At 33.6% G+C, this 23,870-nt stretch overlaps 19 non-coding genes across 19 annotated transcripts; all 19 read right to left on the minus strand.

Annotated features, from left to right (window-relative positions):
- Nucleotides 1-1,740: 1,740 nt before the first annotated feature.
- Nucleotides 1,741-1,827, minus strand: Trnastop-uca (transfer RNA opal suppressor (anticodon UCA)). The gene has a single exon. It is a non-coding gene; the product is annotated as a tRNA-Sec (tRNA).
- Nucleotides 1,828-3,610: 1,783 nt separating this feature from the next.
- On the minus strand, nt 3,611-3,697 carry Trnastop-uca (transfer RNA opal suppressor (anticodon UCA)). The gene has a single exon. It is a non-coding gene; the product is annotated as a tRNA-Sec (tRNA).
- Nucleotides 3,698-4,576: 879 nt separating this feature from the next.
- On the minus strand, nt 4,577-4,663 carry Trnastop-uca (transfer RNA opal suppressor (anticodon UCA)). The gene has a single exon. It is a non-coding gene; the product is annotated as a tRNA-Sec (tRNA).
- Nucleotides 4,664-5,543: 880 nt separating this feature from the next.
- On the minus strand, nt 5,544-5,630 carry Trnastop-uca (transfer RNA opal suppressor (anticodon UCA)). Its single transcript has one exon. It is a non-coding gene; the product is annotated as a tRNA-Sec (tRNA).
- An 879-nt stretch (nt 5,631-6,509) lies between these two features.
- Trnastop-uca (transfer RNA opal suppressor (anticodon UCA)) lies at nt 6,510-6,596 on the minus strand. The gene has a single exon. It is a non-coding gene; the product is annotated as a tRNA-Sec (tRNA).
- Nucleotides 6,597-7,478: 882 nt separating this feature from the next.
- Trnastop-uca (transfer RNA opal suppressor (anticodon UCA)) lies at nt 7,479-7,565 on the minus strand. Its single transcript has one exon. It is a non-coding gene; the product is annotated as a tRNA-Sec (tRNA).
- Nucleotides 7,566-9,349: 1,784 nt separating this feature from the next.
- Trnastop-uca (transfer RNA opal suppressor (anticodon UCA)) lies at nt 9,350-9,437 on the minus strand. The gene has a single exon. It is a non-coding gene; the product is annotated as a tRNA-Sec (tRNA).
- An 881-nt stretch (nt 9,438-10,318) lies between these two features.
- Nucleotides 10,319-10,405, minus strand: Trnastop-uca (transfer RNA opal suppressor (anticodon UCA)). Its single transcript has one exon. It is a non-coding gene; the product is annotated as a tRNA-Sec (tRNA).
- Nucleotides 10,406-12,247: 1,842 nt separating this feature from the next.
- Nucleotides 12,248-12,334, minus strand: Trnastop-uca (transfer RNA opal suppressor (anticodon UCA)). Its single transcript has one exon. It is a non-coding gene; the product is annotated as a tRNA-Sec (tRNA).
- An 880-nt stretch (nt 12,335-13,214) lies between these two features.
- Trnastop-uca (transfer RNA opal suppressor (anticodon UCA)) lies at nt 13,215-13,301 on the minus strand. The gene has a single exon. It is a non-coding gene; the product is annotated as a tRNA-Sec (tRNA).
- Nucleotides 13,302-15,151: 1,850 nt separating this feature from the next.
- Trnastop-uca (transfer RNA opal suppressor (anticodon UCA)) lies at nt 15,152-15,238 on the minus strand. The gene has a single exon. It is a non-coding gene; the product is annotated as a tRNA-Sec (tRNA).
- Nucleotides 15,239-16,121: 883 nt separating this feature from the next.
- Nucleotides 16,122-16,208, minus strand: Trnastop-uca (transfer RNA opal suppressor (anticodon UCA)). Its single transcript has one exon. It is a non-coding gene; the product is annotated as a tRNA-Sec (tRNA).
- A 1,375-nt stretch (nt 16,209-17,583) lies between these two features.
- Nucleotides 17,584-17,670, minus strand: Trnastop-uca (transfer RNA opal suppressor (anticodon UCA)). The gene has a single exon. It is a non-coding gene; the product is annotated as a tRNA-Sec (tRNA).
- An 882-nt stretch (nt 17,671-18,552) lies between these two features.
- Trnastop-uca (transfer RNA opal suppressor (anticodon UCA)) lies at nt 18,553-18,639 on the minus strand. Its single transcript has one exon. It is a non-coding gene; the product is annotated as a tRNA-Sec (tRNA).
- Nucleotides 18,640-19,521: 882 nt separating this feature from the next.
- Nucleotides 19,522-19,608, minus strand: Trnastop-uca (transfer RNA opal suppressor (anticodon UCA)). Its single transcript has one exon. It is a non-coding gene; the product is annotated as a tRNA-Sec (tRNA).
- Nucleotides 19,609-20,491: 883 nt separating this feature from the next.
- Nucleotides 20,492-20,578, minus strand: Trnastop-uca (transfer RNA opal suppressor (anticodon UCA)). Its single transcript has one exon. It is a non-coding gene; the product is annotated as a tRNA-Sec (tRNA).
- Nucleotides 20,579-21,461: 883 nt separating this feature from the next.
- Nucleotides 21,462-21,548, minus strand: Trnastop-uca (transfer RNA opal suppressor (anticodon UCA)). The gene has a single exon. It is a non-coding gene; the product is annotated as a tRNA-Sec (tRNA).
- Nucleotides 21,549-22,430: 882 nt separating this feature from the next.
- Nucleotides 22,431-22,517, minus strand: Trnastop-uca (transfer RNA opal suppressor (anticodon UCA)). Its single transcript has one exon. It is a non-coding gene; the product is annotated as a tRNA-Sec (tRNA).
- An 882-nt stretch (nt 22,518-23,399) lies between these two features.
- Trnastop-uca (transfer RNA opal suppressor (anticodon UCA)) lies at nt 23,400-23,486 on the minus strand. Its single transcript has one exon. It is a non-coding gene; the product is annotated as a tRNA-Sec (tRNA).
- Between the last annotated feature and the right edge of the window lie 384 nt (nt 23,487-23,870).

A 23,870-nucleotide genomic window follows, 5' to 3' on the forward strand; every position in this document is an offset into this window, starting at 1 on the left:
ATTTAACCTATTGATTAATGCTTAGATAGTTATCTAACCTTCTAAAACAACTTATTTTGCAGAATTACAAAAGTGTTTTTAATTAAAGAGTAAAAGAGTAAACAAGAAACTAGAAAAATTAGTGGGCCATATTAAATTGACATTTCTGATGTAAAAATTGCACGAAAACGGTAACAATGAAACTCAACTTTTGAGGTGTAGCTTGTTTTTTCGTAAGGCCGTAGATGAATGTGAGTTTTCCTGTCGCTGTTTACACCTGCTATTTTTGGTTCACAAACAGATTTTACAATATAGATTAAGCCAAATTGACCGAACACACGATGTTGAAGATAAAATATAAAGTTAGCTTTTTTATTAAAACAGATGTGGCCACGAAAAAACGGATAATTAGGGCAGACTGATAAAAAGTAGCAGCGTGTTATTTGTAGCTTCGTTACAGAGAAAAATATTGTAAGAAATATAAAAAAATGTATATAGAAAGAGAGATTGGCAAAGCGAAGCATTGCGCAGGGACAAAACAAAGCCGATATGAAATGTTTGTTGCGTCGTTGTAAAACCTTAGGCACTTTAAGGTATTTTTTTAAATTTTAAGAGGGGCTTGACTAAAATATTTCGACCGGGAAATTATAATTCACTTTTAATTGAAAAGTTTATTAAAAAACGGGTCTTCACGTGTTACATTTTGTTTAATCAAACGGTTAATCAAGCAAAAATGTTTATTTTTAAAGGAATGTGTTCCTCCAGGGGCTTTTGTATTAGGAAAATAAAGTCTATTTTGGACGGAATATTCTACAGTCCGACATAGCTAGCTAGATAGCTAGGTTTATGATAAGTATTTTTAATAAGAGCAAAATTAGCTGAGTCATCTAACATTCTTTTTTTTGTTGGTCAGTTTGCCCTCTTCAAACTACGTTATAACACGTGATCACGTGTAGGAGCAAGTCATACACTCTCTGGTAAGATTTTATCCAATTTTTAGCCGATTTCTTCTTGATTTATCTTTATTACATAATACTTTTACATAAAACACTTATTCCAAAACAAGTTTCAACTGTGGGATGTCAGGTCTCACGTTAGCGATGGCGCTCCAACAAACCACGGCTGAGGGCGGAATTACACCCCTCTGAATATCATGACCTACAGAGCTCAGGAAAAATTGGGCATGGACTTAATTTTTTCTTCTAACAGGAAACACTTGTGGATATCCTGCTTAAAACCAAAGAATAGCAACCGCTTATCAAACTTTAATATACCAAGATGTGCGCTTGATTACGTAAGGAAATGCTGCTCGGTTTGTGATTCGAACTATGTTGCATAAATAACCTTCTACGCATTAGTTTTATTGTTCTTCACATAAAAACTGAGTTATGAAAATGCATCCCAAAACTTACCTACAGCACCGGACGCTCCAGGTCTCATTTTCAGTTTTTCAAACATATGAAACGATCAATAAAATACAATCAGTAAGTTGCAACATCCTACATTAGCAGATGCGTAGACAAGAAGTACTATGCATGGCTAACACTGTTGATTAGAAAAGAAAGGTGCACAAAGACCTACTTGAAGCACACTAAGAACTTTAAAGCACATTGAGCAAAGTCGAGTTAGCACTTCTCTACTTTATTTTACTTTCACTTTTTTTTACAAAAAAATGAAATTCAAACTGTGACAAAATTTATTCGTTACAAATTTTAACCCCGGAATACTATATTCCAATTATCAATTACATTCTTGTTGTAACACCCCAAAGGTGGAATTGAACCACTCCGAATTTCATCGGCTACGGGTTTGAAGCCCGCACTCCGGACCACTGGAGGTCGTTAGAGCGATAGTGGTGATGCACTTAAGGTTGTTTTATCCTTTCCAAAAAACGTTTGTAAACCCTTGTGGCTTTGCATCTCTACATGGAAAAAATTATATGAAATCAGCAATGCTTGATACGATAGATCTCTCCCGAATTACCTAACTATGCCAAACTTAATTAAAGCAGTCATTATTAAAAACGATTTTTATCCCTAATTTCCATAACAAAAGGTAAAATAGTTTACCTAATTTCGTAAACATTTCTATTAGTTTAGTGACTCAATTCCGAGCTGAAAGTTACCATTAAACCTTTTATATAACCGACTTTTGCAAGAATAGCCTCGTTTTAAAACTAATTATTTCCTTCAAATCTAAATAAAATCCAACCACAATGTTACATTACGCTAAACCTTAATTTTTGTCATGATAATTTAATATTCTACTTGAATATCCTTATTTGAAGTGCACAGAGCCATTATAAAATTTCAGATGACCTCATAATTGTTATAATTTATGAAATTCGGGAAAGGTGTATTATGGAGAAAAATAAGAGTGATGAGATTATTACAAAAGAATTTCTGCAGCACCTGAAAAGTGATACTCAGTAGAAAAGGTTCGAACGTACGATTGACTAGCCCATATAACATTCAATACACCACAGTTAATAAGATGAAAAAAAGTTTATATTTGCAGATGCGTGGGATTGTATTTTAACCTTTTTTGAAGAGAAATGGAATCAGCAAATTCTCATGAAAACTTCGTTTTTAAAAAATTTATGCAAAGAAGTAACAAACTAAAGGTCGAAGAAGGCTAATTGTGACACCCTGAAGGTGGAATTGAATCACTCAGACATCTTACAACTGCGGAGTTCAGGATGCAAATTGTCAATCAAGTTTTTCTTGTTGCGCCCCAAAGGTGGAATAGAACCACTCCAACTTTCATCGGCAACGAGTTTTAAACCTGCACTCCAGACCACTGGAGGTCGTTAGGGCAATAGTGGCAAGCACTTAACATTGTTTCATGAAATTAGGAATGCTTAATACGATAGACTTCTCCCGAATTACCTAACTATGCCAAACTCAATTAAAGCAGTCAATATTGAAAACGATTCTTATCTCTAATTTCCTTAGCAAAAGATAGAACAATTTACCTCAGTTTGCAAATGTTTCTGTTCGTTAAGTGACTCAATTCCGAGCTCAAAGTTACGGTCAAATTCTTTATATAGCCGAGCTTTGCAAGAACAGCCTCGTTTTAAAAACAATTAGTTCCTTCAAATCTAAATATAAACCAACCAGAAAATTATATTACCCTAAAAACCTAATTTTTGTCATGATAATTTAATATTCTACCTGTATATCTTTATTTGAAGCGCCCAGAAGCATTAAAAAATTAGGAATGACCTCATAGTTATTAAAATTTATGAAATTCGGGAAAGGTGTATTATGGAATAAAATAAAGAGTGATGAGATTATTACAAAAGAATTTCTGCAGCACCTGAAAAGTGATACTCAGTAGAGAAGGTTCCAACGTGCGATTTACTAACCATATAATATTCAATACACCACAGTTAATAAGATAAAAAAGTTTATATTTGCAGATGCGTGGGATTGTATTTTAACCACTTTTAAGGAAAAAAGGAATCAGCAAATTGTCATAAAACTTTGTTTACAAAAATTTTATGCAACAAAGTAACAAACTACATGTCGATGAAGGCTAATTGGGACACGTTGAAGATGGAATTGAGATACTAAGACACTTACAACTGCGGAATTCCAGATGCAATTTGTAAATTATGTTGTTATTGTAACGCCCCAAAGGTGGAGTTGAACCACTCCGACTTTCATCGGCTACGGGTTTGAAACCCGCACTCCAGACCACTGGAGGTGGTAAGGGCAATAGTCGTCATGCACTTAATATTGTTTTATCCTCTCAAAAAGTGTTTGTAAACACTTGTGGCTTTGCATCCTTACATGGAAAAAAATTATATGAAATCAGCAATGCTTGATACGATAGAGCTCTCCCGAAATTCCTAACTATGCCAAACTCAATTAAAGCAGTCAATATTTAAAAAGATTTTTATCCCTAATTTCCTTAGCAAAAGATAGAACAATTTACCTCATTTTGCAAATGTTTCTGTTCGTTAAGTGACTCAATTCCGAGCTCAAAATTGCGGTCAAACCCTTTATATAGCCGAGCTTTGCAAGAATAGCCCCGTTTTAAGAATAATTAGTTCCTTCAAATCTAAATATAAACCAACCAGAAAACTATATTGCCCTAAAAACCTAATTTTTGTCATGATAAATTAATATTCTACCTGAATATCTTTATTTGAAGCGCCAAGAAGCATTAAAAAATTTGGAATTACCTCATAGTTATTAAAATTTATGAATTTCAGGATAGGTGCATTATGGAATAAAATAAAGAGTGATGAGATTATCACAAAAGAATTTCTGCAGCCCCTGAAAAGTGATACTCAGTAGAAAAGGTTCAAACGTGCGATTGACTAACCATATAATATTCAATACACCACAGTTAATAAGATAAAAAAATTTATATTTGCAGATGCGTAGGATTGTATTTTAACCGTTTTTAAGGAGAAAAGGAATCAGCAAATTGTCATGAAAACTTCGTTTACAAAAAATTTATGCAACAAAGTAACAAACTACATGTCGATGAAGGCTAATTGGGACACGTTGAAGATGGAATTGAGATACTAAGACACTTACAACTGCGGAATTCCAGATGCAATTTGTAAATTATGTTGTTATTGTAACGCCCCAAAGGTGGAGTTGAACCACTCCGACTTTCATCGGCTACGGGTTTGAAACCCGCACTCCAGACCACTGGAGGTGGTAAGGGCAATAGTCGTCATGCACTTAATATTGTTTTATCCTTTCAAAAAGTGTTTTGTAAACACTTGTGGCTTTGCATCCTTACATGGAAAAAAATTATATGAAATCAGCAATGCTTGATACGATAGAGCTCTCCCGAAATTCCTAACTATGCCAAACTCAATTAAAGCAGTCAATATTTAAAAAGATTTTTATCCCTAATTTCCTTAGCAAAAGATAGAACAATTTACCTCATTTTGCAAATGTTTCTGTTCGTTAAGTGACTCAATTCCGAGCTCAAAATTGCGGTCAAACCCTTTATATAGCCGAGCTTTGCAAGAATAGCCCCGTTTTAAGAATAATTAGTTCCTTCAAATCTAAATATAAACCAACCAGAAAACTATATTGCCCTAAAAACCTAATTTTTGTCATGATAAATTAATATTCTACCTGAATATCTTTATTTGAAGCGCCCAGAAGCATTAAAAAATTTGGAATTACCTCATAGTTATTAAAATTTATGAATTTCAGGATAGGTGCATTATGGAATAAAATAAAGAGTGATGAGATTATCACAAAAGAATTTCTGCAGCCCCTGAAAAGTGATACTCAGTAGAAAAGGTTCAAACGTGCGATTGACTAACCATATAATATTCAATACACCACAGTTAATAAGATAAAAAAATTTATATTTGCAGATGCGTAGGATTGTATTTTAACCGTTTTTAAGGAGAAAAGGAATCAGCAAATTGTCATGAAAACTTCGTTTACAAAAAATTTATGCAACAAAGTAACAAACTACATGTCGATGAAGGCTAATTGGGACACGTTGAAGGTGAAATTGAGATACTAAGACACTTACAACTGCGGAATTCCAGATGCAATTTATAAATCACGTTGTTATTGTAACGCCCCAAAGGTGGAATTGAACCACTCCGACTTTCATCGGCTACGGGTTTGAAACCCGCACTCCAGACCACTGGAGGTGGTTAGGGCAATAGTCGTCATGCACTTAATATTGTTTTATCCTTTCAAAAAGTGTTTGTAAACACTTGTGGCTTTGCATCCTTACATGGAAAAAAATTATATGAAATCAGCAATGCTTGATACGATAGAGCTCTCCCGAATTTCCTAACTATGCCAAACTCAATTAAAGCAGTCAATATTGAAAACGATTCTTATCCCTAATTTCCTTAGCAAAAGATAGAACAATTTACCTCATTTTGCAAATGTTTCTGTTCGTTAAGTGACTCAATTCCGAGCTCAAAATTGCGGTCAAACCCTTTATATAGCCGAGCTTTGCAAGAATAGCCCCGTTTTAAGAATAATTAGTTCCTTCAAATCTAAATATAAACCAACCAGAAAATTATATTGCCCTAAAAACCTAATTTCTGTCATGATAAATTAATATTCTACCTGAATATCTTTATTTGAAGCGCCCAGAAGCATTAAAAAATTTGGAATTACCTCATAGTTATTACAATTTATGAATTTCGGGATAGGTGCATTATGGAATAAAATAAAGAGTGATGAGATTATCACAAAAGAATTTCTGCAGCCCCTGAAAAGTGATACTCAGTAGAAAAGGTTCAAACGTGCGATTGACTAACCATATAATATTCAATACACCACAGTTAATAAGATAAAAAAATTTATATTTGCAGATGCGTAGGATTGTATTTTAACCGTTTTTAAGGAGAAAAGGAATCAGCAAATTGTCATGAAAACTTCGTTTACAAAAAATTTATGCAACAAAGTAACAAACTACATGTCGATGAAGGCTAATTGGGACACGTTGAAGGTGAAATTGAGATACTAAGACACTTACAACTGCGGAATTCCAGATGCAATTTGTAAATCACGTTGTTATTGTAACGCCCCAAAGGTGGAATTGAACCACTCCGACTTTCATCGGCTACGGGTTTGAAGCCTGCACTCCAGACCACTGGAGGTTGTTAGGGCATTAGTTGTCAAGCACTTAATATTGTTTTATCCTTTCCTAAAAACGTTTGTAAACACTTGTGGCTCTGCATTTTTACATGAACAAAATTATATGATATCAGCAATGCTTGATACGATAGAACTTTACCGAATTTCCTAACTATGTCAAACTCAATTAAAGCAGTCAATATTAAAAACGATTTTTATCCCTAACTTCCTTAGCAAAAGATAGAACAATTTACCTCATTTTGCAAATGTTTCTATTAGTTTAGTGACTCAATTCAGAGCTGAAAGTTATATTTAAACCTTTTATATAACCGACCTTCGCAAGAATAGCCTTGTTCTAAAAGTAATTATTGCCTTCAAATCTAAATAAAACCCAACCAAAATATTACATTACTCTAAAAACTTAATTTTTGTCATGATAATTTATTATTCTACCTGAATATCTTTATTTGTAGCGCCCAGAAGCATTATAAAATTTGGGATGACCTCATAGTTATTATAATTATTAAAATCGGGAAAGGTGCATTATGGAGAAAAATAAAGAGTGATGAGATTATTACAAAAAAATTTCTGCAGCGCGTAAAAAGTGACACTCAGTAGAAAAGGTTCGAACGTACGATTGACTAGCCCATATAACATTCAATACACCACAGTTAATACGATAAAAAAAAGTTTATATTTGCAGATGCGTGGGATTGTATTTTAACATTTTTTAAGGAGAAATGGAATCAGCAAATTGTCATGAAATCTCTATTTATAAAAAATTTATACAAAGAAGTAACAAACTAATGGTCAAAGAAGGCTAATTGTGACACCCTGAAGGTGGAATTGAATCAGTCAGACATGTTACAACTGCGGAGTTCAAGATGCAAATTGCCAATCACGATTTTCTTGTAACGCCCCAAAGGTGGAATTGAACGACTCTGACTTTCATCGGCTACGGGTTTGAAGCCCGCACTCCAGACCACTGGAGGTCGTTAGGGCATTAGTTGTCAAGCACTTAATATTGTTTTATCCTTTCCTAAAAACGTTTGTAAACACTTGTGGCTTTGCATTTTTACATGAAAAAAAATTATATAAAATCAGCAATGCTTGATACGATAGAACTTTACCGAATTTCCTAACTATGCCAAACTCAATTAAAGCAGTCGATTTTAACAACGATTTTTATCCCTAATTTCCTTAGCAAAAGGTAGAACAATTTACCTAATTTCGTAAACATTTCTATTACTTTAGTGACTCAATTCCGAGCTGAAAGTTACCATTAAACCTTTTATATAACAGACCTTTGCAAGAATAGCCTCGTTTTTTAAATTAATTATTTCCTTCAAATCTAAATAAAATCCAACCACAATATTACATTACGCTAAACCTTAATTTTTGTCATGATAATTTAATATTCTACTTGAATATCCTTATTTGAAGTGCACAGAGCCATTATAAAATTTCGGATGACCTCATAATTGTTATACCTTATGAAATTCAGGAAAGGTGTATTATGGAGAAAAATAAAGAGTGATGAGATTATTACAAAAGAATTTCTACAGCACCTGAAAAGTGATACTCAGTAGAGAAGGTTCGAACGTACGATTGACTAGCCCACATAACATTCAATACACCACAGTTAATAAGATAAAAAAGTTTATATTTGCAGATGCGTGGGATTGTATTTTAACCTTTTTTGAAGAGAAATGGAATCAGCAAATTCTCATGAAAACTTCGTTTATAAAAAATTTATACAAAGAAGTAACAAACTAAAGGTCGAAGAAGGCTAATTGTGACACCCTGAAGGTGGAATTGAATCACTCAGACATCTTACAACTGCGGAGTTCAGGATGCAAATTATCAATCAAGTTTTTCTTGTAACGCCCCAAAGGTGGAATAGAACCACTCCAACTTTCATCGGTAACGAGTTTTAAACCTGCACTCCAGAACACTGGAGGTCGTTAGGGCAATAGTGTCAAGCACTTAACATTGTTTCATGAAATTAGGAATGCTTAATACGATAGACTTCTCCCGAATTACCTAACTATGTCAAACTTAATTAAAGCTGTCGATATTAAAAACGATTTCATCCCAAATTTCCTCAGCAAAAAGTGGAACAATTTAACTAATTTCACAAATGTTTCTATTAATTTACTGAATCAATTCCGAGCTGAAAGTTACGGTCAAGCCATTCATATAGCCGAACTTTGCAAGAATAGCCTCGTTTTAAAAGTAATTATTTCCTTTAAATGTAAATAAAAACCAACCAGAATAGAATATTACCCTGAAAAATTAATTTTTGTCATGATAATTTAATATTCTACCTGAATATCGTTATTTGAAGCGCACAGAGCCATTATGAAACTTCGGACGACCTCATAATCATTATAATTTATGAAATTTGGGAAAGGTGTATTATGAAGAAAAATAAAGAGAGACGAATTTATTACAAAAGAATTTCTGCAGCACCTAAAAATTGATACTCAGTAGAAAAGGTTTAAACGTACGATTGACTATCCCATATAACATTCAATTCACCAAAGTTAATATGATAAAAAAGTTTATATTTGCACATGCGAGGGATTGTATTTTAACCTTTTTTAAGGAGAAACGGAATTAGCAAATTGTCATGAAAACTTCGTTCACAAAAATTTATGCAACAAAGTAACAAACTACATGTCGATGGAAGCTAATTCGGACACATTGAAGCTGGAATTGAGAAAGTCAGACACTTACAAATTCGGAATTCCAGATGCAATTTGTAAATCACGTTGTTATTGTAACGCCCCAAAGGTGGAATTGAACCACTCCGACTTCTCATCGGCTACGGGTTTGAAGCCCGCACTGCAGACCACTGCAGGTCGTTAGGGCAATAGTCGTCATGCACTTAATATTGTTTTATCCTTTCCAAAAAGTGTTTGTAAACACTTGTGGCTTTGCATCCTTACATGGAAAAAAATTATATGAAATCAGCAATGCTTGATACGATAGAGCTCTCCCGAATTTCCTAACTATGCCAAACTCAATTAAAGCAGTCAATATTGAAAACGATTCTTATCCCTAATTTCCTTAGCAAAAGATATAACAATTTACCTCAGTTTGCAAATGTTTCTGTTCGTTAAGTGACTCAATTCCGAGCTCAAAGTTACGGTCAAATTCTTTATATAGCCGAGCTTTGCAAGAATAGCCTCGTTTTAAAAATAATTATTTCCTTCAAATCTAAATATAAACCAACCAGAAAAGTATATTACCCTAAAAACCTAATTTTTGTCATGATAATTTAATATTCTACCTGAATATCTTTATTTGAAGCGCCCAGAAGCATTAAAAAATTAGGAATGACCTCATAGTTATTACAATTTATGAAATTCGGGAAAGGTGTATTATGGAATGAAACAAAAGAGTGATGAGATTATTACAAAAGAATTTCTGCAGCACCTGAAAAGTGATACTCAGTATAGAAGTTTCCAACGTGCGATTGACTAACCATATAATATTCAATACACCACAGTTAATAAGATAAAAAAGTTTATATTTGCAGATGCGTGGGATTGTATTTTAACCTTTTTTAAGGAGAAAAGGAATCAGCAAATTGTCATGAAAACTTCGTTTACAAAAAATTTATGCAACAAAGTAACAAACTACATGTCGATGAAGGCTAATTGGGACACGTTGAAGATGAAATTGAGATACTAAGACACTTACAACTGCGGAATTCCAGATGCAATTTGTAAATTATGTTGTTATTGTAACGCCCCAAAGGTGGAATAGAACCACTCCGACTTTCATCGGCTACGGGTTTGAAGCCCGCACTCCAGACCACTGGAGGTCGTTAGGGCAATAGTCGTCATGCACTTAATATTGTTTTATCCTTTCAAAAAGTGTTTGTAAACACTTGTGGCTTTGCATCTTTACATGGAAAAAAATTATATGAAATCAGCAATGCTTGATACGATAGAGCTTTACCGAATTTCCTAACTATGCCAAACTCAATTAAAGCAGTCAATATTGCAAACGATTCTTATCCCTAATTTCCTTAGCAAAAGATAGAACAATTTACCTCATTTTACAAATGTTTCTGTTCGTTAAGTGACTCAATTCCGAGCTCAAAATTACGGTCAAACCCTTTATATAGCCGAGCTTTGCAAGAATAGCCCCGTTTAAAAAATAATTAGTTCCTTCAAATCTAAATATAACCAACAGAAAATTATATTGCCCTAAAAACCTAATTTTTGTCATGATAATTTAATATTCTACCTGAATATCTCTATTTGAAGCGCCCAGAAGCATTAAAATATAAGGAATGACCTTATAGTTATTACAATTTATGAAATTCGGGAAAGGTGTATTATGGAATAAAATAAAGACGGATGAGATTATTACAAAAGAATTTCTGCAGCACCTGAAGAGTGATACTCAGTAGAAAAGTTTCAAACGTGCGATTGACTAACCATATAATATTCAATACACCACAGTTAATAAAATAAAAAGTTTATATTTGCAGTTGCGTGGGATTGTATTTTAACCACTTTTAAGGAGAAAAGGAATCAGCAAATTGTCATGAAAACTTCGTTTACAAAAAATTTATGCAACAAAGTAACAAACTACATGTCGATGAAGGCTAATTGGGACACGTTGAAGGTGAAATTGAGATACTAAGACACTTACAACTGCGGAATTCCAGATGCATTTTGTAAATCACGTTGTTATTGTAACGCCCCAAAGGTGGAATTGAACCACTCCGACTTTCATCGGCCACGGGTTCGAAGCCCGCACCCCAGATCACTGGAGGTCGTTAAGGCAATAGTCGTCATGCACTTAATATTGTTTTATCCTTTTCAAAAAGCTTTTGTAAACACTTGTGATATGTATCCTTACATGGAAAAAAGTTATATGAAATCAGCAATGCTTGATACGATAGAGCCCTCCCGAATTTCCTAACTATGTCAAACTCAATTAAAGCAGTCAATATTGAAAACGATTCTTATCCCTAATTTCCTTAGCAAAATATATAACAATTTACCTCATTTTGCAAATGTTTCTGTTCGTTAAGTGACTCAATTCCGAGCTCAAAATTACGGTCAAACCCTTTATATAGCCGAGCTTTGCAAAAATAGCCCCGTTTTAAAAATAATTAGTTTCTTCAAATCTAAATATAAACCAACCAGAAAATAATATTGCCCTAAAAACCTAATTTTTGTCATGATAAATTAATATTCTACCTGAATATCTTTATTTGAAGCGCCCAGAAGCATTAAAAAATTTGGAATTACCTCATAGTTATTACAATTTATGAATTTTGGGATAGGTGCATTATGGAATAAAATAAAGAGTGATGAGATTATTACAAAAGAATTTCTGCAGCCCCTGAAAAGTGATACTCAGTAGAAAAGGTTCGAACGTACGATTGACTAACCATATAATATTCAATACACCACAGTTAATAAGATAAAAAAATTTATATTTGCAGATGCGTAGGATTGTATTTCAACCGTTTTTAAGGAGAAAAGGAATCAGCAAATTGTCATGAAAACTTCGTTTACAAAAAATTTATGCAACAAAGTAACAAACTACATGTCGATGAAGGCTAATTGGGACACGTTGAAGGTGAAATTGAGATACTAAGACACTTACAACTGCGGAATTCCAGATGCATTTTGTAAATCACGTTGTTGTTGTAACGCCCCAAAGGTGGAATTGAACCACTCCGACTTTCATCGGCTACGGGTTTGAAGCCCGCACTCCAGACCACTGGAGGTCGTTAGGGCATTAGTTGTCAAGCACTTAATATTGTTTTATCCTTTCCTAAAAGCGTTTGTAAGCACTTGTGGCTCTGCATTTTTACATGAAAAAAATTATATGATATCAGCAATGCTTGATACGATAGAGCTTTACCGAATTTCCTAACTATGTCAAACTCAATTAAAGCAGTCAATATTAAAAACGATTTTTTCCTTAATTTCCTTAGCAAAAGATAGAACTATTTACCTCATTTTGCAAATGTTTCTGTTCGTTGAGTGACTCAATTCCAAGCTCAGAGGTACGGTCAAACCCTTTATATGGCCAAGCCTTGCAAGAATAGCCTCGTTTTAAAAATAATGATTTCTTTCAAATCTAAATATAAACCAACCAGAAAATTATAATACTCTAAAAACCTAATTTTTGTCATGAAAATTTAATATTCTACCTGAATATCTTTATTTGAAGCGCCCAGAAGCATTATAAAATTCGGGATGACCTCATAGTTATTATAATTATTAAAGTCGGGAAAGGTGCATTATGGAGAAAAATAAAGAGTGATGAGATTATTACAAAAAAATTTCTGCAGCGCGTAAAAAGTGACACTCAGTAGAAAAGGTTCGAACGTACGATTGACTAGCCCATATAACATTCAATACACCACAGTTAATAAGATAAAAAAAGTTTATATTTGCAGATGCGTGGGATTGTATTTTAACATTTTTTAAGGAGAAATGGAATCAGCAAATTGTCATGAAAACTTCATTTATAAAAAATTTATACAAAGAAGTAACAAACTAATGGTCAAAGAAGGCTAATTGTGACACCCTGAAGGTGGAATTGAATCAGTCAGACATGTTACAACTGCGGAGTTCAAGATGCAAATTGCCAATCACGATTTTCTTGTAACGCCCCAAAGGTGGAATTGAACCACTCCGACTTTCATCGGCTACGGGTTTGAAGCCCGCACTCCAGACTAGTGGAGGTTGTTAGGGCATTAGTTGTCAAGCACTTAATATTGTTTTATCCTTTCCTAAAAACGTTTGTAAACACTTGTGGCTTTGCATTTTTACATGAAAAAAAATTATATGAAATCAGCAATGCTTGATACGATAGAATTTTACCGAATTTCCTAACTATGCCAAACTCAATTAAAGCAGTCGATTTTAACAACGATTTTTATCCCTAATTTCCTTAGCAAAAGGTAGAACAATTTACCTACTTTCGTAAATGTTTCTATTAGTTTAGTGACTCATTTCAGAGCTGAAAGTTACATTTAAACCTTTTATATAACCGACCTTTGCAAGAATAGCCTCGTTCTAAAAGTAATTATTTCCTTCAAATCTAAATAAAACCGAACCAAAATATTACATTACTCTAAAAACTTAATTTTTGTCATGATAATTTAATATTCTACCTGAATATCCGTATTTTAAGTGCACAGACCCATTATAAAATTTCGGATGACCTCATGGTTGTTATAATTTATGAAATTCGGGAAAGGTGTATTATGGAGAAAAATAAAGAGTGATGAGATTATTACAAAAGAATTTCTGCAGCACCAAAAAAGTGATACTCAGTAGAAAATGTTCGAACGTACGATTGACTATTCCATATAACATTCAATACAGCAAAGTTAATATGATAAAGAAGTTTATATTTGCAGATGCGTGGGATTGTATTTTAACCATTTTTTAAGGAGAAATGGAGTCAGCAAATTGTCATGAAAACTTCGTTTACAAAAAATTTATACAACGAAGTAACAAATTAATGGTCGAAGAAGGCTAATTGTGACACCCTGAAGGTGAAATTGAATCAGTCAGACATCTTACAACTGCGGAATTCAAGATGCAAATTGTCAATCACGATTTTCTTGCAACGTCCCAAAGGTGGAATTGAACCACTCCGACTTTCATCGGCTACGGGTTTGAAGCCCGCACTCCAGACCACTGGAGGTCGTTAGGGGATTAGTTGTCAAGCACTTAATATTGTTTTATCCTTTCCTAAAAACGTTTGTAAACACTTGTGGTTTTGCATTTTTACATGAAAAAAATTATATGATATCAGCAATGCTTGATACGATAGAGCTTTACCGAATTTCCTAACTATGTCAAACTCAATTAAAGCAGTCAATATTAAAAACGATTTTTTCCCTAATTTCCTTAGCAAAAGATAGAACTATTTACCTCATTTTGCAAATGTTTCTGTTCGTTGAGTGACTCAATTCCAAGCTCAGAGGTACGGTCAAACCCTTTATATGGCCAAGCGTTGCAAGAATAGCCTCGTTTTAAAAATAATGATTTCTTTCAAATCTAAATATAAACCAACCAGAAAATTATAATACTCTAAAAACCTAATTTTTGTCATGAAAATTTAATATTCTACCTGAATATCTTTATTTGAAGCGCCCAGAAGCATTATAAAATTTGGGATGACCTCATAGTTATTATAATTATTAAAATCGGGAAAGGTGCATTATGGAGAAAAATAAAGAGTGATGAGATTATTACAAAAAAATTTCTGCAGCGCGTAAAAAGTGACACTCAGTAGAAAAAGTTCGAACGTACGATTGACTAGCCCATATAACATTCAATACACCACAGTTAATAAGATAAAAAAAAATTATATTTGCAGATGCGTGGGATTGTATTTTAACATTTTTTAAGGAGAAATGGAATCAGCAAATTGTCATGAAAACTTCATTTATAAAAAATTTATACAAAGAAGTAACAAACTAATGGTCGAAGAAGGCTAATTGTGACACCCTGAAGGTGGAATTGAATCAGTCAGACATGTTACAACTGCGGAGTTCAAGATGCAAATTGCCAATCACGATTTTCTTGTAACGCCCCAAAGGTGGAATTGAACCACTCCGACTTTCATCGGCTACGGCTTTGAAGCCCGCACTCCAGACCAGTGGAGGTTGTTAGGGCATTAGTTGTCAAGCACTTAATATTGTTTTATCCTTTCCTAAAAACGTTTGTAAACACTTGTGGCTTTGCATTTTTACATGAAAAAAAATTATATGAAATCAGCAATGCTTGATACGATAGAATTTTACCGAATTTCCTAACTATGCCAAACTCAATTAAAGCAGTCGATTTTAACAACGATTTTTATCCCTAATTTCCTTAGCAAAAGGTAGAACAATTTACCTACTTTCGTAAATGTTTCTATTAGTTTAGTGACTCATTTCAGAGCTGAAAGTTACATTTAAACCTTTTATATAACCGACCTTTGCAAGAATAGCCTCGTTCTAAAAGTAATTATTTCCTTCAAATCTAAATAAAACCGAACCAAAATATTACATTACTCTAAAAACTTAATTTTTGTCATGATAATTTAATATTCTACCTGAATATCCGTATTTTAAGTGCACAGACCCATTATAAAATTTCGGATGACCTCATGGTTGTTATAATTTATGAAATTCGGGAAAGGTGTATTATGGAGAAAAATAAAGAGTGATGAGATTATTACAAAAGAATTTCTGCAGCACCAAAAAAGTGATACTCAGTAGAAAATGTTCGAACGTACGATTGACTATTCCATATAACATTCAATACAGCAAAGTTAATATGATAAGGAAGTTTATATTTGCAGATGCGTGGGATTGTATTTTAACCATTTTTTAAGGAGAAATGGAGTCAGCAAATTGTCATGAAAACTTCGTTTACAAAAAATTTATACAACGAAGTAACAAATTAATGGTCGAAGAAGGCTAATTGTGACACCCTGAAGGTGGAATTGAATCAGTCAGACATGTTACAACTGCAGAGTTCGAGATGCAAATTGCCAATCACGATTTTCTTGTAACGCCCCAAAGGTGGAATTGAACCACTCCGACTTTCATCGGCTACGGGTTTGAAACCCGCACTCCAGACCACTGGAGGTCGTTAGGGCAGTAGTTGTCATGCACTTAATATTGTTTTATCCTTTCCAAAAAGCGTTTGTAAACACTTGTGACTTTGCACCTTTACATGGATAAATATTATATGAAATCAGCAATACTTGATACGATGGAGCTCTCCCGAATTTCCTAACTATGCCAAACTCGATTAAAGCAGTCAATATTAAAAACGATTTTTATCCCTAATTTCCTTAGCAAAAGATAGAATAATTTAATTAATTTTGTAAATGTTTTTAATAGTTTAGTGACTCAATTCCGAGCTGAATGTTACCATTAAACCCTTTATATAACCCTTTATATAATGGTCTAATTGTGACACCCTGAAGGTGAAATTGAATCAGTCAGACATCTTACAACTGCGGAATTCAAGATGCAAATTGTCAATCACGATTTTCTTGCAACGTCCCAAAGGTGGAATTGAACCACTCCGACTTTCATCGGCTACGGGTTTGAAGCCCGCACTCCAGACCACTGGAGGTCGTTAGGGGATTAGTTGTCAAGCACTTAATATTGTTTTATCCTTTCCTAAAAACGTTTGTAAACACTTGTGGCTTTGCATTTTTACATGAAAAAAATTATATGATATCAGCAATGCTTGATACGATAGAGCTTTACCGAATTTCCTAACTATGTCAAACTCAATTAAAGCAGTCAATATTAAAAACGATTTTTTCCCTAATTTCCTTAGCAAAAGATAGAACTATTTACCTCATTTTGCAAATGTTTCTGTTCGTTGAGTGACTCAATTCCAAGCTCAGAGGTACGGTCAAACCCTTTATATGGCCAAGCGTTGCAAGAATAGCCTCGTTTTAAAAATAATGATTTCTTTCAAATCTAAATATAAACCAACCAGAAAATTATAATACTCTAAAAACCTAATTTTTGTCATGAAAATTTAATATTCTACCTGAATATCTTTATTTGAAGCGCCCAGAAGCATTATAAAATTTGGGATGACCTCATAGTTATTATAATTATTAAAATCGGGAAAGGTGCATTATGGAGAAAAATAAAGAGTGATGAGATTATTACAAAAAAATTTCTGCAGCGCGTAAAAAGTGACACTCAGTAGAAAAAGTTCGAACGTACGATTGACTAGCCCATATAACATTCAATACACCACAGTTAATAAGATAAAAAAAAATTATATTTGCAGATGCGTGGGATTGTATTTTAACATTTTTTAAGGAGAAATGGAATCAGCAAATTGTCATGAAAACTTCATTTATAAAAAATTTATACAAAGAAGTAACAAACTAATGGTCGAAGAAGGCTAATTGTGACACCCTGAAGGTGGAATTGAATCAGTCAGACATGTTACAACTGCGGAGTTCAAGATGCAATGTGCCAATCACGATTTTCTTGTAACGCCCCAAAGGTGGAATTGAACCACTCCGACTTTCATCGGCTACGGGTTTGAAGCCCGCACTCCAGACCACTGGAGGTCGTTAGGGCATTAGTTGTCAAGCACTTAATATTGTTTTATCCTCTCCTAAAAACGTTTGTAAACACTTGTGGCTTTGCATTTTTACATGAAAAAAAATTATATGAAATCAGCAATGCTTGATACGATAGAACTTTACCGAATTTCCTAACTATGCCAAACACAATTAAAGCAATCGATTTTAAAAACGATTTTTATCCCTAATTTCCTTAGCAAAAGGTAGAACAATTTACCTAACTTCGTAAATGTTTTTATTAGTATAGTGACTCAATTCCGAGCTGAAAGTTACCATTAAACCCCTTATATAACCGACCTTTGCAAGAGTAGCCTCGTTTTAAAAGTATTTATTTCCTTCAAATCTAAGTAAAACCAAACCAAAATATTACATTACTTTAAAAACTTAACTTTTGTCATGATAATTTCATATTCTACCTGAACATCCTCATTTGAAGCGCACAGAGCCATTATAAAACTTCGGATGACCTCATACTTGTTATAATTTATGAAATTCGGGATAGGTGTATTATGGAGAAAAATAAGGAGTGATGAGATTATTACAAAAAAATTTCTGCAGCGCGTAAAAATTGATACTCAGTAGAAAAGGTTCGAACGTACGATTGACTAGCCCCTATAACATTCAATACACCACAGTTAATAAGATAAAAAAGTTTATATTTGCGGATGCGTGGGATTGTATTTTAACATTTTTTAAGGAGGAATGGAATCAGAAAATTGTCATGAAAACTTCGTTTATAAAAAATTTATACAAAGAAGTAAGAAACTAATGGTCGAAGAAGGCTAATTGTGACACCCTGAAGGTGAAATTGAATCAGTCAGACATCTTACAACTGCGGAATTCAAGATGCAAATTGTCAATCACGATTTTCTTGCAACGCCCCAAAGGTGGAATTGAACCACTCCGACTTTCATCGGCTACGGGTTTGAAGCCCGCACTCCAGACCACTGGAGGTCGTTAGGGGATTAGTTGTCATGCACTTAATATTGTTTTATCCTTTCCTAAAAACGTTTGTAAACACTTGTGGTTTTGCATTTTTACATGAAAAAAATTATATGATATCAGCAATGCTTGATACGATAGAGCTTTACTGAATTTCCTAACTATGTCAAACTCAATTAAAGCAGTCAATATTAAAAACGATTTTTTCCTTAATTTCCTTAGCAAAGGATAGAACTATTTACCTCATTTTGCAAATGTTTCTGTTCGTTGAGTGACTCAATTCCAAGCTCAGAGGTACGGTCAAACCCTTTATATGGCCAAGCGTTGCAAGAATAGCCTCGTTTTAAAAATAATGATTTCTTTCAAATCTAAATATAAACCAACCAGAAAATTATAATACTCTAAAAACCTAATTTTTGTCATGAAAATTTAATATTCTACCTGAATATCTTTATATTTGAAGCGCCCAGAAGCATTATAAAATTTGGGATGACCTCATAGTTATTATAACTATTAAAATCGGGAAAGGTGCATTATGGAGAAAAATAAAGAGTGATGAGATTATTACAAAAAAATTTCTGCAGCGCGTAAAAAGTGACACTCAGTAGAAAAGGTTCGAACGTACGATTGACTAGCCCATATAACATTCAATACACCACAATTAATAAGATAAAAAAAAGTTTATATTTGCAGATGCGTGGGATTGTATTTTAACATTTTTTAAGGAGAAATAGAATCAGCAAATTGTCATGAAAACTTCATTTATAAAAATTTATACAAAGAAGTAACAAACTAATGGTCAAAGAAGGCTAATTGTGACACCCTGAAGGTGGAATTGAATCAGTCAGACATGTTACAACTGCGGAGTTCAAGATGCAAATTGCCAATCACGATTTTCTTGTAACGCCCCAAAGGTGGAATTGAACCACTCCGACTTTCATCGGCTACGGGTTTGAAGCCCGCACTCCAGACCACTGGAGGTCGTTAGGGCATTAGTTGTCAAGCACTTAATATTGTTTTATCCTTTCCTAAAAACGTTTGTAAACACTTGTGGCTTTGCATTTTTACATGAAAAAAAATTATATGAAATCAGCAATGCTTGATACGATAGAACTTTACCGAATTTCCTAACTATGCCAAACACAATTAAAGCAGTCGATTTTAACAACGATTTTTATCCCTAATTTCCTTAGCAAAAGGTAGAACAATTTACCTACTTTCGTAAATGTTTCTATTAGTTTAGTGACTCATTTCAGAGCTGAAAGTTACATTTAAACCTTTTATATAATCGACCTTTGCAAGAATAGCCTCGTTCTAAAAGTAATTATTTCCTTCAAATCTAAATAAAACCCAACCAAAATATTACATTACTCTAAAAACTTATATTTTGTCATGATTATTTAATATTCTACCTGAATATCCGTATTTTAAGTGCACAGACCCATTATAAAATTTCGGATGACCTCATGGTTGTTAGAATTTATGAAATTCGGGAAAGGTGTATTATGGAGAAAAATAAAGAGTGATGAGATTATTACAAAAGAATTTCTGCAGCACCAAAAAAGTGATACTCAGTAGAAAAGGTTCGAACGTACGATTGACTATCCCATATAACATTCAATACAGCAAAGTTAATATGATAAAGAAGTTTATATTTGCAGATGCGTGGGATTGTATTTTAACCATTTTTAAGGAGAAATGGAATCAGCAAATTGTCATGAACACTTCGTTTATAAAAAATTTATACAACGAAGTAACAAACTAATGGTCAAAGAAGGCTAATTTGTGACACCCTGAAGGTGGAATTGAATCAGTCAGACATGTTACAACTGCGGAGTTCAAGATGCAAATTGCCAATTACGATTTTCTTGTAACGCCCCAAAGGTGGAATTGAACCACTCCGACTTTCATCGGCTACGGGTTTGAAACCCGCACTCCAGACCACTGGAGGTCGTTAGGGCAGTAGTTGTCATGCACTTAATATTGTTTTATCCTTTTCAAAAAGCGTTTGTAAACACTTGTGGCTTTGCACCTTTACATGGATAAATATTATATGAAATCAGCAATGCCTGATACGATAGACTTCTCCCGAATTGCCTAGCTATGCCAAACTCAATTAAAGCAGTCGATTTTAAAAACGATTTTTATCCCTAATGTCCTTAGCAAAAGGTAGAACAATTTACCTAACTTTGTAAATGTTTTTATTAGTATAGTGACTCAATTCCGAGCTAAAAGTTACCATTAAACCCCTTATATAACCGACCTTTGCAAGAATAGCCTCGTTTTAAAAGTATTTATTTCCTTCAAATCTAAGTAAAACCAAACCAAAATATTACATTACTTTAAAAACTTAACTTTTGTCATGATAATTTCATATTCTACCTGAATATCCGTATTTTAAGTGCACAGACCCATTATAAAATTTCGGATGACCTCATGGTTGTTATAATTTATGAAATTCGGGATAGGTGTATTATGGAGAAAAATAAAGAGTGATGAGATTATTACAAAAGAATTTCTGCAGCACTAAAAAAGTGATACTCAGTAGAAAATGTTCGAACGTACGATTGACTATCCCATATAACATTCAATACAGCAAAGTTAATATGATAAAGAAGTTTATATTTGCAGATGCGTGGGATTGTATTTTAACCATTTTTTAAGGAGAAATGGAGTCAGCAAATTGTCATGAAAACTTCGTTTACAAAAAATTTATACAACGAAGTAACAAGTTAATGGTCGAAGAAGGCTAACTGTGACACCCTGAAGGTGGAATTGAATCAGTCAGACATGTTACAACTGCAGAGTTCGAGATGCAAATTGCCAATCACGATTTTCTTGTAACGCCCCAAAGGTGGAATTGAACCACTCCGACTTTCATAGGCTACGGGTTTGAAACCCGCACTCCAGACCACTGGAGGTCGTTAGGGCAGTAGTTGTCATGCACTTAATATTGTTTTATCCTTTCCAAAAAGCGTTTGTAAACACTTGTGACTTTGCACCTTTACATGGATAAATATTATATGAAATCAGCAATACTTGATACGATGGAGCTCTCCCGAATTTCCTAACTATGCCAAACTCGATTAAAGCAGTCAATATTAAAAACGATTTTTATCCCTAATTTCCTTAGCAAAAGATAGAACAATTTAATTAATTTTGTAAATGTTTTTAATAGTTTAGTGACTCAATTCCAAGCTCAGAGGTACGGTCAAACCCTTTATATGGCCAAGCGTTGCAAGAATAGCCTCGTTTTAAAAATAATGATTTCTTTCAAATCTAAATATAAACCAACCAGAAAATTATAATACTCTAAAAACCTAATTTTTGTCATGAAAATTTAATATTCTACCTGAATATCTTTATTTGAAGCGCCCAGAAGCATTATAAAATTTGGGATGACCTCATAGTTATTATAATTATTAAAATCGGGAAAGGTGCATTATGGAGAAAAATAAAGAGTGATGAGATTATTACAAAAAAATTTCTGCAGCGCGTAAAAAGTGACACTCAGTAGAAAAGGTTCGAACGTACGATTGACTAGCCCATATAACATTCAATACACCACAGTTAATAAGATAAAAAAAATTTATATTTGCAGATGCGTGGGATTGTATTTTAACATTTTTTAAGGAGAAATGGAATCAGCAAATTGTCATGAAAACTTCATTTATAAAAAATTTATACAAAGAAGTAACAAACTAATGGTCGAAGAAGGCTAATTGTGACACCCTGAAGGTGGAATTGAATCAGTCAGACATGTTACAACTGCGGAGTTCAAGATGCAAATTGCCAATCACGATTTTCTTGTAACGCCCCAAAGGTGGAATTGAACCACTCCGACTTTCATCGGCTACGGGTTTGAAGCCCGCACTCCAGACCACTGGAGGTCGTTAGGGCATTAGTTGACAAGCACTTAATATTGTTTTATCCTCTCCTAAAAACGTTTGTAAACACTTGTGGCTTTGCATTTTTACATGAAAAAAAATTATATGAAATCAGCAATACTTGATACGATAGAACTTTACCGAATTTCCTAACTATGCCAAACACAATTAAAGCAATCGATTTTAAAAACGATTTTTATCCCTAATTTCCTTAGCAAAAGGTAGAACAATTTACCTAACTTCGTAAATGTTTTTATTAGTATAGTGACTCAATTCCGAGCTGAAAGTTACCATTAAACCCCTTATATAACCGACCTTTGCAAGAGTAGCCTCGTTTTAAAAGTATTTATTTCCTTCAAATCTAAGTAAAACCAAACCAAAATATTATATTACTTTAAAAACTTAACTTTTGTCATGATAATTTCATATTCTACCTGAACATCCTCATTTGAAGCGCACAGAGCCATTATAAAACTTCGGATGACCTCATACTTGTTATAATTTATGAAATTCGGGATAGGTGTATTATGGAGAAAAATAAAGAGTGATGAGATTATTACAAAAAAATTTCTGCAGCGCGTAGAAAGTGATACTCAGTAGAAAAGGTTCGAACGTACGATTGACTAGCCCCTATAACATTCAATACACCACAGTTAATAAGATAAAAAAGTTTATATTTGCAGATGCGTGGGATTGTATTTTAACATTTTTTAAGGAGGAATGGAATCAGCAAATTGTCATGAAAACTTCGTTTATAAAAAATTTATACAAAGAAGTAAGAAACTAATGGTCGAAGAAGGCTAATTGTGACACCCTGAAGGTGAAATTGAATCAGTCAGACATCTTACAACTGCGGAATTCAAGATGCAAATTGTCAATCACGATTTTCTTGCAACGCCCCAAAGGTGGAATTGAACCACTCCGACTTTCATCGGCTACGGGTTTGAAGCCCGCACTCCAGACCACTGGAGGTCGTTAGGGGATTAGTTGTCATGCACTTAATATTGTTTTATCCTTTCCTAAAAACGTTTGTAAACACTTGTGGTTTTGCATTTTTACATGAAAAAAATTATATGATATCAGCAATGCTTGATACGATAGAGCTTTACCGAATTTCCTAACTATGTCAAACTCAATTAAAGCAGTCAATATTAAAAACGATTTTTTCCTTAATTTCCTTAGCAAAAGATAGAACTATTTACCTCATTTTGCAAATGTTTCTGTTCGTTGAGTGACTCAATTCCAAGCTCAGAGGTACGGTCAAACCCTTTATATGGCCAAGCGTTGCAAGAATAGCCTCGTTTTAAAAATAATGATTTCTTTCAAATCTAAATATAAACCAACCAGAAAATTATAATACTCTAAA

This window comes from Hydractinia symbiolongicarpus, chromosome 12 (genome assembly GCF_029227915.1).
Source record: "Hydractinia symbiolongicarpus strain clone_291-10 chromosome 12, HSymV2.1, whole genome shotgun sequence".
NCBI classification, from domain to species: Eukaryota; Metazoa; Cnidaria; class Hydrozoa; order Anthoathecata; family Hydractiniidae; genus Hydractinia; species Hydractinia symbiolongicarpus.